Source organism: Balaenoptera ricei, chromosome 13 (genome assembly GCF_028023285.1).
Source record: "Balaenoptera ricei isolate mBalRic1 chromosome 13, mBalRic1.hap2, whole genome shotgun sequence".
In the NCBI taxonomy this organism is placed as follows: Eukaryota; Metazoa; Chordata; class Mammalia; order Artiodactyla; family Balaenopteridae; genus Balaenoptera; species Balaenoptera ricei.
Window position 1 is genome coordinate 69,260,131 of NC_082651.1, and position 15,103 is coordinate 69,275,233.

The following is a 15,103-nucleotide window of genomic DNA, read 5'->3' on the forward strand; positions in this document are numbered from 1 at the left end:
GAGTCATCATAATTTCTCTTAATCTGATATAAAACTATATCAAAGTAACATATAAAGGTGATACTTATAAAAATATTAGAAATATTAGATGTGTTTACAATAGACATGAAAACATCATAAAATAAACTCAATCCCAAAAGGCTTTACTCATGCTGCTTTCTTAGTTTTGTTTACCCTGCATTTCACATCTTCAAATCCCACTCAATCTTGGAAGGTTAGTTTCGGCCCTACCTTTAAAAGAAAGCCTTGCAAACAGCTCTAGGCTTTTAAAATTATAGCATTTATGACATAAGACAACAAATTCCAGTGTTTCATATTATTCTGTCAGGTATTATCAATTTCTTTATGTCTTAAAATGTTATGACAACAGAATTAACTGCCTTCTCCACGTTATTAATTATCTGCATATATTTCTTTACCCTTTTCCCCTTATGACTCTTAGACTAATTTACTGGATATCATCTCAATTATGATGTTATGTTTATTACAAACTGTACATAATAACTATTTAGTTCAGGTTCTAAATTTCAATCTGCCTTCATAGGGTAGGTGAGGTCAAAGGGAATGGCTTGTACTCATTCTATTTTTTAAAATGTATGTATTGTTAATAAAGGCTGCTTGTGAAAGGCCAGGAATATGAGTTCTAAGTAAATACAGGATAAGGAATACTAGTAACAGAAATCTAAAGTCCTTTAGATGGAGCCAATAACCAACAAAAAGAGAAACAAAAGGAGAATGTTGAGTGCTATAGACACAAATAGGATTGTAGCTGACATATAGAACTAAGATTCAGGAACAAATTGAAATTTGGATGGAAACGAAGATAGATTGGGAGAGTATGAAGAAAGGCAAGGAAATTTGTCTTGACCTACCCAACTCTTTCATCCATTAGAGAATTTTTGAATGGTATGTGGGGTGGATCAAAATTTTGCCCCCAATATGAATATTCAATTGAGTCAGCATCTTTTATTAGGTAGACCCTCCTTTCTTTCATTGTATTGTATAATAGCACCATTGCCATTAATCAGGTGATCATTTATATGTAGGTCTGTTTCTGGTCTTTATTCTGTTCTATTTGTCTATCTTTCAAAGTTTATACTTGTATATTCTGAGAATTACATTGCTAACTTTCACAAAAGAAAAACTCTTAGTATTCTGATTGGGCTTTAACTGCGTCTGTAGATAAATTTGAGGGAATTAATACTATTACCCTAGTGAATTTTCCAATCATAAACATGGTTTATAATTCCATTTATTTGTCTTTGTTTTTGCTCCACAAGGATTTTTGTAATTTCCTGTGCAGAAATACTTTTCATATAACTATCGTAGTCCCCGCTTATCCATGGTTTTGATTTCCAAGGTTTCAGTTACGCACGGTCAATCTAGCTGAGAAAATATTAAATGGGAAATTCCAGAGGTAAACAATTCATATGTTTGAAATTGCCCTCCGTTCTTAGCAGTGTGATGAAGTCTCATGACAACCTTCTTCCTCTGGCCTGTGACATGAATCATCTCTTTGTCCAGTATATCCCACCCATTAGTCAGTTAGTTAGCCATCTTGGTTTTCAGATCAACTGTCTTGCTGTGGCAGTGCTTGTGTTCAAGTAACTCGTATTTTACTTAATTATGGCCTAAAGTTCAAGAGTAGTGATGCTGGCAATTTGGGTACGTCAAAGAGAAGCCATAAAGTGCCCCCTCCCTCTAAGTGAAAAGGTGAAACATGTAGCCTTAAAAATTAAAAAAAAAAAATACAGTATGCTGAGTTTGCTAAAAATCTATGGTAAGAACAAATTTCCTATCCATGTGAAATTGTGAAGAAGGAAAAAGAAATTCATGCTACTTTTGCTGTTGCACCTCAAACTGCAAAAGTTATGGTCACAGTGTGTGACAACTACTTAGTTAAGGTGGAAAAGGCATTAAATTTGTAAGATATTTTGAGAGAGAGACCATATTTACGTAGCTTTTATTACAGTATATTGTTATAATTGCTCTATTTTATTATTAGTTATTATTTCTAATCTCTTACTGTGCCTAATGTTTAAACTTTATCATAGGTATGTATGTATAGGGAAAAAAATAATATATATATATAGGATTTGGTACTATCCACAGTTTTATGTCTCCACTGGGGGACTTAGGATGTATCCCTCACAGATATGGGGGTACTCACAGAATGGGATTGATGGGTGATAGGGCAGTTGCATGTTTAAGTTTATTAGAAATTTCCAAATGATTTCTCTAAGTGGTTTATATTATCTATTTCTGTCAGTAATGTAATAGAATTCAGGTGGCTCTAGATTCTTACCAACATAAGTCTTTAAATTTATAAGTCTTTTTAAATGTATTTATTTAATTGTTTTATTTTGAAATTTTCATATTGAAGTATAATTATTTTCAATATTATATTAATTTCAGGTGTACAACATAGTGGTTTGATATTTTTAAACATTACAAAATGATCACCAAAATAAGTCTAGTTACCACGTGTCACCAAAGTTATTACAATATTATTGTCTATATTCCCTATGCTGTACATTAGATCCCATAGCTTATTTATTTTATAACTGTAAGTTTCCACCTCTTAATCTCCCTTCCTATTTCACTCATCCTCAAAACCCCTCCCCTTTGGTAACAACCATTTTGTTCTTGGGTATTTATGAGTCTCTTTATGTTCTGTTCTGTTTGTTTGTTAGTTTTGTTTTTTAGCTTCCACATATAAGTGAAATCATGCAGTATTTCTCTTTGACTTTTTTCACTTGGCATAATACTCTCTAGGTCCAGCCCTGTTGTTGCAAATGGCAAGATTTCATTATTTTTTTATGGTTGAGTGATATTCCATTGCATATATATACCACATCTTCTTTATCTTTACGTCTATCTTTACTACACTTAGGTTGCTTTTATATCTTGGCTATTGTTGATATTCCTGCAATGAACATGGAGGTGAATATATATTTTCAAATTCGTATTTTCATTTATTTGATATGTACTCAAGAGTGGAATTGCTGGATCCTATGGTAGTTCTATTTTAGTTTTTTGAGGAACCACCATACTGTTTTCCATTTACCAATTTACATTCCCACCAACAGTGTACTAGGGTTCCCTTTTTCTCCACAATCACTTCAATATTTATTATTTGTTGTTTTTTTTTGATGATAGCCATTCTGACAGGTATGAGGTAATATCTCCTTATGATTTTAGTTTGCATTTCTCTGATGATTAGTGATGTTGAGCATATTTTCATGTGCCTATTGGCCATCTGCATGTCTTCTTTGGAAAAATGTCTATTCAGATTTTGTCATTTTTAATCAGTTTTTAAATTGAGCTGTAGGAGCTGTTTATATATTTTGGATATTAACCCCTTATCAATAATATTACTTGCAAACATTTTCTCCCATTCAGTAGGTTGTCTTTTCAGTTTTGTTGAAGGTTTCCTTCACTGTACAAAAGCTCCTAAATTTAATTGGATGTTTATTTTTTATTTTGTTTCCCTAGCCTGAGGAGACAGACACCCCCCACCCCCATGCCAAATATTGCTAAGACTTATGTCAAAGAGTGTATTGCCTATATTTTATTCTAGGAGTTTTATGGTTTCCAGACTTAAATTTAGATATTTAATCCATTTTGAGTTTATTTTTGTATATGGTGTGAGAAAATGTTCTAATTTCATTCTTTTACATGTAGCTGTCCAGTTTTCCCAGCACTACTTATTGAAGATATTGTCTTTTCCCTATGCTATATTTTCGCCTTCTTTGTTGTAGATTAATTAACCATTTGTAAATGGGTTTATTGCTGGGCTTTCTATTCTGTTCTATTGATCTACATGTCTGTTTTTGTGCCAATACCATACTGTTTTGATTACAATAACTTTATAGTATAGTTTGAAATTAGGAAGTGTGATACCTACAGCTTTGTTTTTCTTCCTCAAGATTGTTTTTGTTATTCAGGGTTTTTGTGTTTCCATGCACATTTTAGAATTATTTGTTCTATTTCTGAAAAATGGCATTGGTATTTTTATAAGTTTTGCATTGTATCTATAGATTGCCTTGGGCAGTATGGTCATTTTAACACTATTAATTCTTCTAATCAATGAGCACAGTATATCTTTCCATTTGTTTGTGTTGTCTTCAGTCTCTTTCATCAATGACTTATAGGTTTCTGATTACAGGTCTTTTACCTCCTTGATTAGATTTACTCCTAGGTATTTTATTCTTTTTGATGAAATTGTAAATGGGATTGTTTTCTTAATTTCTCTTTCTGTTAGTTTGTAGTGTGTGGAAACACAAAAGATTTCTGTATATTAACTTTGTATCGTGCAAATTTATTGAATTCATTATTAGTTCTAATAGTTTTTTTCTGTGTGTGTGAAATGCTTGTGTTTTCTATGTATAGTATCCTGTCATCTGAAACAGTAACAGTTTTACTTCTTCCTTTCCAATTTGGATTCCTTTTATTCTTTTTCTTGTCTGATTGCTACATCTAGGACTTCTAATATTATATTGAATAAAAGTGGTGGGAGTGGGAATCCTTGTCTTTTGGCTGATCTTAGAGGAAATGCTTTCAGCTTTTCACCACTGCATATGAAGTTGATGGTAGGTTTGTCATATATGGCCTTTTTTATGTTGAGGTGTGGTCCCTCTGCACATACTTTGTTGAGAGTTTTATCATGAATTGATGTTGAATATTATCAAAAGCTTTTTATGCATTTGTTGAGATGATCATGTATTTTGTATTCTTCAGTTGGTTAATGTGGTATATTACATTGATTGATTTGTGAATATGGAATCATCTTCCCATCACTGGACTAAATCCCACTTCATCGTAGTGTATGATGCTTTTAATGTATTGTTGAATTCAGTTTGCTAATATTCTATTGAAGATTTTCTTTCTATGTCCATTAATGATATTGGTCTGTAATTACTTTGTGTGGGTGTGGTGTCTTTCAGAATTGGATATCAGAGTGATGCTGGCCTCATAAAGTGAATTTAGAAGCATTCATTCCTTTTCAATATTTTGCCCCTCCTGTGGTTCCTTCTTCACAGCTTTGGCTTTGAAAAATCTTTTTTGCTAGTCTTCAGTTGTTCACATTGATAATTACTCTGTAAATATTTGTAATTTTGGTGTGCCCATGTATGGAGGTGATCTCAGGGTCTTCCTACTCTACCACTGTGGCTGTACCCAAATCAAATTGGCATTATTAGTCTTTTAATTTTGGCCATTTTGGTGAGTGTGTAGTGTCATTTCTTTGTGGTCTGATTTTGAACTACCCTAGTGACTAATGATTTTGATCATCTACTTATGTGGTAATCGTTCTCTCAAATACCATTTTTTGTAAGGATTTTCTTCAAGACTTTAAGCACTCTTTTTAAACAAAGAGAGCTGCCTTTTTATTGTTGCATTCTTTATATATATTCTGGATACAAGTCCTTTGTCAGAAATATATATTATACATATTTTTATCCAGTCTGTGGCTTACTTTTTCACTTTCTTAACATTATTCTTTTCTCCTATTTTTTTTTTACTCTTTATCTTGAAATAATTATATATTCAATAGAAGTTGGTCAAAATTTACAAGCAGGTCCTTTGTACGCTTTACCACTTTTCCAATGATATCAACTTGCATAACTAAAGAACAATATTGAAACCTAGAAAATGCCTTTGGCACAACAATGCACAGAGCTTGTTCAGATTCCACCAGTTTCACATGCATTTGTGTGTGTATGTGTATTATGAAATTATATCACACACGTAGATTCATGTAACCACAATCACAATGAAGATACAGAACTGATTCATACTTTAAAATACAAGTATGCAATGCTATATATTTTTGACAAATGTTTAAATTATTTCAGCCATGGGAATGCAAGAATTGTAATAATAGCTATACAGCACTCATTTTTTCTTAATCATTAATATCAATTTAATATTTTGAGTGATTTCCTACATCAAACTAAAAATTCCACTTCTCTAAACCATATTTTATTGTTCATTTATGCCAAGGAAAAGAAATCCTCTTAACGAAACTAAAGTTTGTATCAAATATGATTTATTTACTTAACATCTTTGGTTCTAATATTCATAAACATAGCTATTTAAATGTATAACTAATAATACAAGTTTTATTAAGCACTCCTTTATATTCTTTAGAGGTATTTCTTTAAATAGGAGTGTATTCTTTTTGAAATCATGCACAAGAGTAACTGTGATACAGCTGTTAAAGGGCACATGGGGATGGGAAAAAAACCAATGGAAAAAAGACTTTCACATTTTTCTTGTCATTTACCACTCTTTTTTTTGGCCTGAATACAGTGTTGAAGTAAAAAGCTCTCACCCATAACACATCTACTAGATCCATAGGACCCCATTTATTACCTACCAGTGGAGAGCAAGAAGGATGCTACTAGGTGGATGAAGAAGGGACTTTTGAAGCCTGAGGATCTAGCTTTCAACAAGCCCAGAAAGAACTAAATAGTTTTTCCTAAGAGGAACCATATCCACCCAGATGATATAGTATCATCTGAAGAAAGTGCTGATGATTTCTGAACTTCTTTGCTGACTAGGGTGTAATATCATTCACTAGAGATCAAGACCTGCCTTATAATATTAGGGCACTAGAAAGTAGCTTCAGAGATGTTGAGTCTAACTTGAGAAGATCGAACTGCTGGTACCAATTTGTGGACTTCTGTAAATTCCAGAAGTTCAGGAATAAATGCTATTACCCTGCCATCTGTGAGACAGTATTGTCCCAGATGGGATACAGAGATGATCTCTACAAGTCACTCATTTTTGCCTGTGGAATAGGCCAAAGGAACCCTCATACCTATAGTTCTATCTTATATTGACTACTACTTAGTGAGCCTGGTGATATAAATTCCTTTCACATCTTACTACTCCCTTTTTGGTCTGATAGAACCAGTGTTTATTTCCCTACCCGTTTTGAACAGTGTATTTTTCACAAACCCAGGTTTTCAAGAAATTCTTCAAATATTTTATCCTATGGTAAAAACCAGACCCAAGACATTTTTTTTTCTCTTGAGAGGGAAAAATAATTCTTTTATATTATTTTGCTGGTGTATGTACAAACAAAAAAGGCTATTCATCAAGTTATTTTCAGAAATCTACCTTTTATTTCTACATATATAATGCACTATATTTTAAATGCATTATATAAAAATATTGATAGAAAAATAGAATGATTTTTCCCCTTTCTTACAGAATATGTATCTATCAAAAGCTTAATTTATTAAAGAATAAAAAATCATTTTGGGGTTGTCACAGGCTTTGAATTCTTGTGATTCTAATTTATATCAATAAGAAGCCTGGTCTGTTGGGACAGAAATTCAATTAACAGTGCATGTACCTTGATGTTAGAATGAGCTTTGCCTTAGTTTCCTGAGACTTTTGGAAAAATCACCAAATCTGATATGCTTTAGTTTGAAGGAGTGCCTGTCTTGAAGGGGATTTATAAGAAACAGACTTCTGGAAATGGGTCCAACAAAAAGCAATGTATAGTGATGACAGATCACACCCAGCAGGTGGCTCGGGATGATGCCAATAGAAGCCCTAAGGGACAGAAAAATTGTTGTCAGACATTCGTCTGTTGATTCACTGAGACCTTGGAAAGCAATCATTGTGAACTAATCATTGTCATCTGCTTCTAGTGATTATTAGTTGAGGAGAACTTTGAGAAACCCCAAATGGAAAAGTCTCTGAACACTTACACCCTGGAAAAGTAATCTAAGTATGTAGTTCACATTTTGTTTCAACCTAAACTCTTACACAAAATCCAAGTTTAGAAAACTAACAAAAACAGATCAGTTTTTGCAATGGGAGAGGTCCTGAAACCCAACTTCTCAGCTTAACAGCATCAACTTGTTGGGTTCTTCTTAGAGATCTTAGAGTATAAAAATACTTTTCTGGAGGATTACTTATTATTGGTAAGATCATTTCCATGTATTCATTGTTACTCAGTGTGTGTCTTCCTACTGAGCTACTTTAACATCACCTATGACTTTTTTCGGTGAGATATTTTTGATGATTAACAGATACTCAGTGAGCAATCACAAATGTTGAGAGACCCAGGAAGGTGACCTCTGAAGTACTGCATATTGAATACACTTTTTGCAACAACAGAATATCAGTCTACACCCACCCTTTGCCATATTCATGGCCTATGGAGAGCAGTCCTGGAGCCATGCTTTCCCAAGAGTTCTTCCAAGAATAAGGACAACACCTTTTGTTTCCTTTCAATATCAGATTCATTTGATTATATTTCACTTTTGAACAGTATCATATTCTTCTCCGGAATATAGCATTTGGGGTTTTTTTTCCCTATTATTTCTCCTACTTTATAAATATTTGAGGGCATATTTGATTTCTGGAAGCACCTACAACTCTCTTGCTTATGGCAGATTCTCAGTGAATGTTTATAGTGGTAAGGAGGTGGGATTTGATGACAGAAACATTGGGTTTGAATATAGCAGCTACATAAGTTAGCTGCATAACTTTGGTCAAGTCAATCCACTACATTATTTTTCAGTCCTTAGCTAAAAAGTAGCTAATGAGGATAATAATTCTAAGCTGGGGGGTGGGGGGAGGTTGTGAGGATTAGAAATAAGTTTTACATAACATCTAGTATATTATCTGGTACATAGTAACCCTCTGAAATTCTAGTTGCTTTATTTTTTATGAATATTGTCAAGGTCATTGCTGAATTACCTCATCATACCTAATTCAGTTTAATAAATGCTGTTAGCCTAGAGGATGTATCTTTATTTTTAGCTAGACATGAGATGCTTGAGCAAGAATAATTTCTTTAATGTTTGGCTAACTTTATTTGTGCAAGAGAAAAATACTAACATGTGCTGGAGCACTAGAAAAATTCAGTTCCATGAAGCCTTAGGAACACTTCAAGGGAATGAACCAACACACAGCCATAGGTAGTGTCACTAAACCTCAAATTATTTGCACCCTTGTATTAAATGACACAAGGGTAAAACACAATACCTAATAAGTTATTTATTTATTTATTTATTTTCTGTGGGTTTGTCATATATGGCCTTTATTATGTTGAGGTAGGTTCCCTCTATGCCCACTTTCTGGAGAGTTTTTATCATAAATGGGTGTTGAATTTTGTCAAAAGATTTTTCTGCATCTATTGAGATGATCATATGGTTTTTCCTTCAATTTGTTAATATGGTTTACACATTGATTGATTTGCATATATTGAAGAATCCTTGCATCCCTGGGATAAATCCCAATTGATCATGGTGTGTGATCCTTTTAATGTGTTGTTGGATTCTGTTTGCTAGTATTTTGTTGAGGATTTTTGCATCTATATTCATCAGTGATACTGGTCTGTAATTTTCTTTTTTTGTAGTATCTTTGTCTGGTTTTGGTATCAGGGTGATGGTGGCCTCATAGAATGAGTTTGGGAGTGTTCCTTCCTCTGCAATTTTTTGGAAGAGTTTGAGAAGGATGGGTGTTAGCTCTTCTCTAAATGTTTGATAGAATTCACCTGTGAAGCCATCTGGTCCTGGACTTTTGTTTTTTGGAAGATTTTTAATCACAGTTTCAATTTCATTGCTTGTGATTGGTGTGTTCATATTTTCTATTTCTTCCTGGTTCAGTCTTGGAAGGTTATACCTTTTAAGAATTTGTCCATTTCTTCCAGTGTCCATTTTATTGGCATAGAATTGCTTGTAGTAGTCTCTTAGGATGCTTTGTATTTCTGTGGTGTCTATTGTAACTTCTCTTTTTCATTTCTAATTTTATTGATTTGAGTCCTCTCCCTCTTTTTCTTGATGAGTCTGGCTAATGGTTTATCAATTTTGTTTATCTTCTCAAAGAACCAGCTTTTAGTTTTATTGATCTTTGCAATTGTTTTCTTTGTTTCTATTTCATTTATTTCTTCTCTGATCTTTATGATTTATTTCCTTCTAGTAACTTTAGGTTTTGTTTGTTCTTCTTTCTCTAGTTCCTATAGGTGTAAAGTTAGATTTTTTATTTGAGATGTTTGTTGTTTCTTGAGGTAGGCTTGTATTGCTATAAACTTCCCTCTTAGAACTGTTTTGCTGCATCCCAGAGGTTTTGGATCGTTGTGTTTTCATTGTCATTTGTCCCTAGGTATTTTTTGATTTCCTCTTTGATTTCCTCAGTGATTTCTTGATTATTTAGTAACGTATTGTTTATCCTCCATGTGTTTGTGTTTTTTACGTTTTTTTCCCTGTAATTGATTTCTAATCTCATAGTGCTGTGGTCAGAAAAGATGCTTGATGTGATTTCAATTTTCTTAAATTTACTGAGGCTTGATTTGTGACCCAAGATGTGATATATCCTGGAGGATGTTTTGTGCGCACTTGAGAAGAAAGTGTAATCTGCTGTGTTTGGATGGAATGCCCTATAAATATCAATTAAATCTATATGGTCTATTGTGTCATTTAAAGCTTCTGTTTCCTTGTTAATTTTCTGTTTGGGTGATCTGTCCATTGGTGTAAGTGAGGTGTTAAAGTCCCCCATTATTATTGTGTTACTGTTGATTTCCTCTTTTATAGCTGTTAGCAGTTGCCTTATGTATCGAGGTGCTCCTATGTTGGGTGCATATATATTTATAATTGTTATATCTTCTTCTTGGATTGATCCCTTGATCATTATGTAGTGTCCTTCCCTGTCTCTTGTAACATTCTATATTTTAAAGTCTATTTTATCTGATATGAGTATTGCTACGCCAGCTTCCTTTTGATTTCCATTTGCATCGAATATCTTTTTCCATCCCCTCACTTTCAGTCTGTATGTGTCCCTAGGTCTGAAGTGGGTCTCTTGTAGACAGCATATAGATGGGTCTTGTTTTTGTATCCATTCAGCGAGCCTGTGTCTTTTGGTTGGAGCTTTGAATCCATTCACGTTTAAGGTAATTATCGATATGTATGTTCCTATGATCATTTTCTTAATCGTTTTGGGTTTGTTTTTGTAGGTCCTTTTCTTCTCTTGTGTTTCCCACTTAGAGAAGTTCCTTTACCACTTGTTGTAAAGCTGGTTTGGTGGTGCTGAATTCTCTTAGATTTTGCTTGTCTGTAAAGCTTTTGATTTCTCCAGCGAATCTGAATGAGATCTTTGCTGGGTAGAGTAATCTTGGTTGTAGTTTCTTCCCTATCATCACTTTAAATACGTCATGCCATTCTCTTCTGGCTTGTAGAGTTTCTGCTGAGAAATCAGCTCTTAACCTTATGGGAGTTCCCTTTTATGTTATTTGTTGTTTTGCCCTTGCTGCTTTCAATAATATTTCTTTGTCTTTAATTTTTGCCAATTTGATTACTATGTGTCTCGGCGTGTTTCTCCTTGGGTTTATCCTGTATGGGACTCTCTGCGCTTCCTGGACTTGGGTGGCTATTTCTTTTTCCATGTTAGGGAAGTTTTTGACTATAATCTCTTCAAATATTTTCTTGGGTCCTTTCTCTCTCTCTTCTCCTTCTGGGACCCCTATAATGCGAATGTTGTTGTGTTTAATGTTGTTCCAGAAGTCTCTTAGGCTGTCTTCATTTCTTTTCATTCTTTTTTATTTATTCTGTTCTGCAGCAGTGAATTCCACCATTCTGTCTTCCAGGTCACTTATCCGTTCTTCTGCCTCAGTTATTCTGCTATTGATTCCTTCTAATGTATTTTTCATTTCAGTTATTGTATTGTTCATCTCTGTTTGTTTGTTCTTTAATTCCTCTAGGTGTTTGTTAAACATTTCTTGCACCTTCTCGATCTTTGCCTCCATTCTTTTTCCGAGGTCCTGGATCATATTCACTATCATTATTCTGAATTCTTTTTCTGGAAGGTTGCCTATGTCCACTTCATTTAGTTGTGTTTCTGGGGTTTTATTTTGTTCCTTCATCTGGTACATAGCCCTCTGCTTTTCATCTTGTCTATCTTTCTGTGAATGTGGTTTTTGTTCCACAGGCTGCAGGATTGTAGTTCTTCTAGCTTCTGCTCCAATACCTAATAAGTTCTTTAAAATAGACTTTTTATTTTATAGTTGGAATCATCCTAGAATATCAGATTAATTAGATTAATTCTAACCTATTTTCTATTTTGTCAATTTCCCTGAAATAGTAGCTAAAGTTTATGCTTGGTAATGTAATGTAATAAAGTGTATTATGCCCCTGACACATATGAAAATAACTTTAAGGCAGCTTTTCAGTTGAGCATTAACACAATACATTAATGAGTATGACTTAAGTATAGAATCAACCGAGTAGTGCTAATATGTCATTTGCTAAAGTGGCAGAGGGCATAGGATCAGATGTCAACCGATAGGTGTACATAGAGATATGCAACATAAATAAGCTATCTAGAGCTACCAAATGTAACATATCCTGAAACTTTATATCATCTGAATCTTTGATAATTACAGCTTTATATTATTATCTGCACCATTTATTATAACACATATTAAGAAAGACTTCTTTGGAGCAGAGAGCTCTGACACTGTTTTATCAACCTCCTTCCATTGTCTTGACCCTGAGCCATCAAACTACTCCCCTTAAGTTGAACTATTTTGAGGTAAGTGCTTCAGAGAAAATTCGAATTCAGCTGTTGACCTTGGCAGTGGTCCTAGCTTCACATGCTAACTTGTGAAAGATAGTTAAACTAGAACAAACTTTCCATCTTGACAGATGTTCTATAAGTTACATGATTTGTATCATACACAGAAGACCTTCAGGGTATGCTATCTATTTAAATTTTAAAGTGGTTCTATACTTCAGGCAAACAAATGCAGTACTCTAGTATTTCTTTTGGCTCTCATAAGGCCCATTAAACCAGTGCAATTTGTTTTTAGATTGGGAAAATGGCTTGATTTTATAAGAATTTCCATTTCATCCCCCTCACTTTGCTCCATTCACAGAGCAGCTGTTAGCAACAGTAAATGTGGGAATTTTTGTTATCAGGACATAATAAACAACCTCACTCTCTAGCAAAGCTGAAGAAGTGGTGTAAGAAGTCTCAATCCCATCAGGTTGCAAAAGTGGCAGGATATTCTGCATGTATGACACACTCTGAGTATTCACTGAGCAACCTGCTGGGAAAATAGAAAGTCCTAACAGTGAATACAGAAACAACAGCCACAAAAATCACAAAATCAAGCTTTCATATATCCGGATTTTAAAAAAGGAAAATGGTGGGAAAACAGAGAAATCAGATTTCATATATGATAGCAAATCTAATGAGATTTTGAAGTAATTTATTTTTTTAATTTGAGATTTTTTGATTCTAGAATTAAGGGAAACCAAAGGCACAACTAACTGCTGGACAACCATCAACAAAAAAGACTGGAACTTACCAAAAAAGATATTCTACATGCAAAGATGAAGAAGCCACAGTGAGATGGTAGGAGGGGCACTTTCACAATATAATCAAATTCCATACACACAGGGTGGATGACACACAAACTGGAAAATAATTATATCACAGAGGTTCTCCCAGAGGAGTGAGACTTCTGAGCCCCATATCAGGCTCCCCAGCCTGGGTGTTTGGCATTGGGAGGAGGGGCCTCCAGAGCTTTTGGCTTTGAAGGACGGGGGCTTGAGTACAGGAGCTCCACAGGACTTGGGGAAACAGAGACTCCACTCTTGGAGGGCACACACAAGGTTTCACATGCACTGGAACCCAGGACAAAGCAGAGACTCCATAGGAGCCTGGGCCAGACCCACCTGTGGGTCTTGGAGGTCTCCTGGGTAGGGAGGGGTCATCTGTGGCTCACTGTGGGGGCAAGGACACTGGTGATAGAGGCCCCAGGGAATATTCATTGGCATGAGCTGTCCCAGAGGTTGACATTTTGGCACTGAGACCTGGTCCCACCCAACAGCAGGCTCCAGTGCTGGGGTGCTTCAGGCCAAACAACCAACAGGGTGGGAACACAACCCCACCCATCAGCAGACAGGCTGCTTAAAGTTGTCCTGAGCCCACAGCCATGTCTAAACACACCCCACTGACATGGTCCTGCCCAACAGAGGAACAAGACCTGCCACCCACCAGTGGCAGTCCAGGGGTTAGGACTCCATGCTCTCACTGCTGAGGACCCAGGTTCAATCTCTGGTAGGGGAACTAAGATCCCACAAGCTGCACAACATGGCCAAAAAAAAAAAAAAATCATGTCCATCCCACCAGGAAGTCTGCACAAGCCCCTGGACCAGCTTCACCCACCAGGGGCCAGACACCAGAATCAAGAGGAACTACAATCCTAGAGCCTGAAGAATGAAGACCACAAACACAGAAAGTTAGACAAAATGAAATGGCAGAGAAATATGTTCCAGACAAAGGAACAAGATAATACCGCAGAAGAACAACTAAGTTAAGTGAAGATAGGTAATCTGCCTGGAAAAAAATTCAGAGTAATGATAGTAAAGGTGATCCAAGATCTTGGAAAAAGAATGGAGGCACAGACTGAGAAGATACAAGAAATGTTTTAAAAAGAGCTAGAAGATTTAAAGAACAAACAAACAGAAATGAACAATACAATAACCAAAATGAAAAACACACTAGAAGGAATCAACAGCATAGCAGAATAAGTGAGGCAGAAGAACGAATAAATGGGCTGGAAGACAGATTGGTGGAAATCACTGCTGCAGAACATAATAAAGAAAAAAGAATGAATAGAATTAAGGGAGAAATTAAGTAAATCTTATGCTCTAAATTGACTGCAGGAGTGGAAGAATGACTAAGATTGAGAGAAATGAATTGGGGTGGTAAGTATGGTCAATGATGCTGGGTACAAGGGGTGATAGGCAAGATAAATCCAGCAAAGCTGGATAGATGTGTTAGAGATGAAAATTATGGATGAATTTAGAGCAGCATATGAGGTCATAATTAACATTTACCTGGAAATAATATGAATATAAAATCTATGTTATATAAATATGATTCTCATTGAAGAAGAGAATAGAGTCAAAAATGCAATAAGAAGGGAATGGTGCCAAATGTAAAGGAAATGTTCTGCTAAGTAAAATTGTAGAGGGCTATACTAGCTGAAATATCCCTTTCAACTTTGCCTAGCAGAAAGACAAATAGGGTTTAGGATATGGACTGTAGTAATACTTTGGATACTAACAATGTGGAT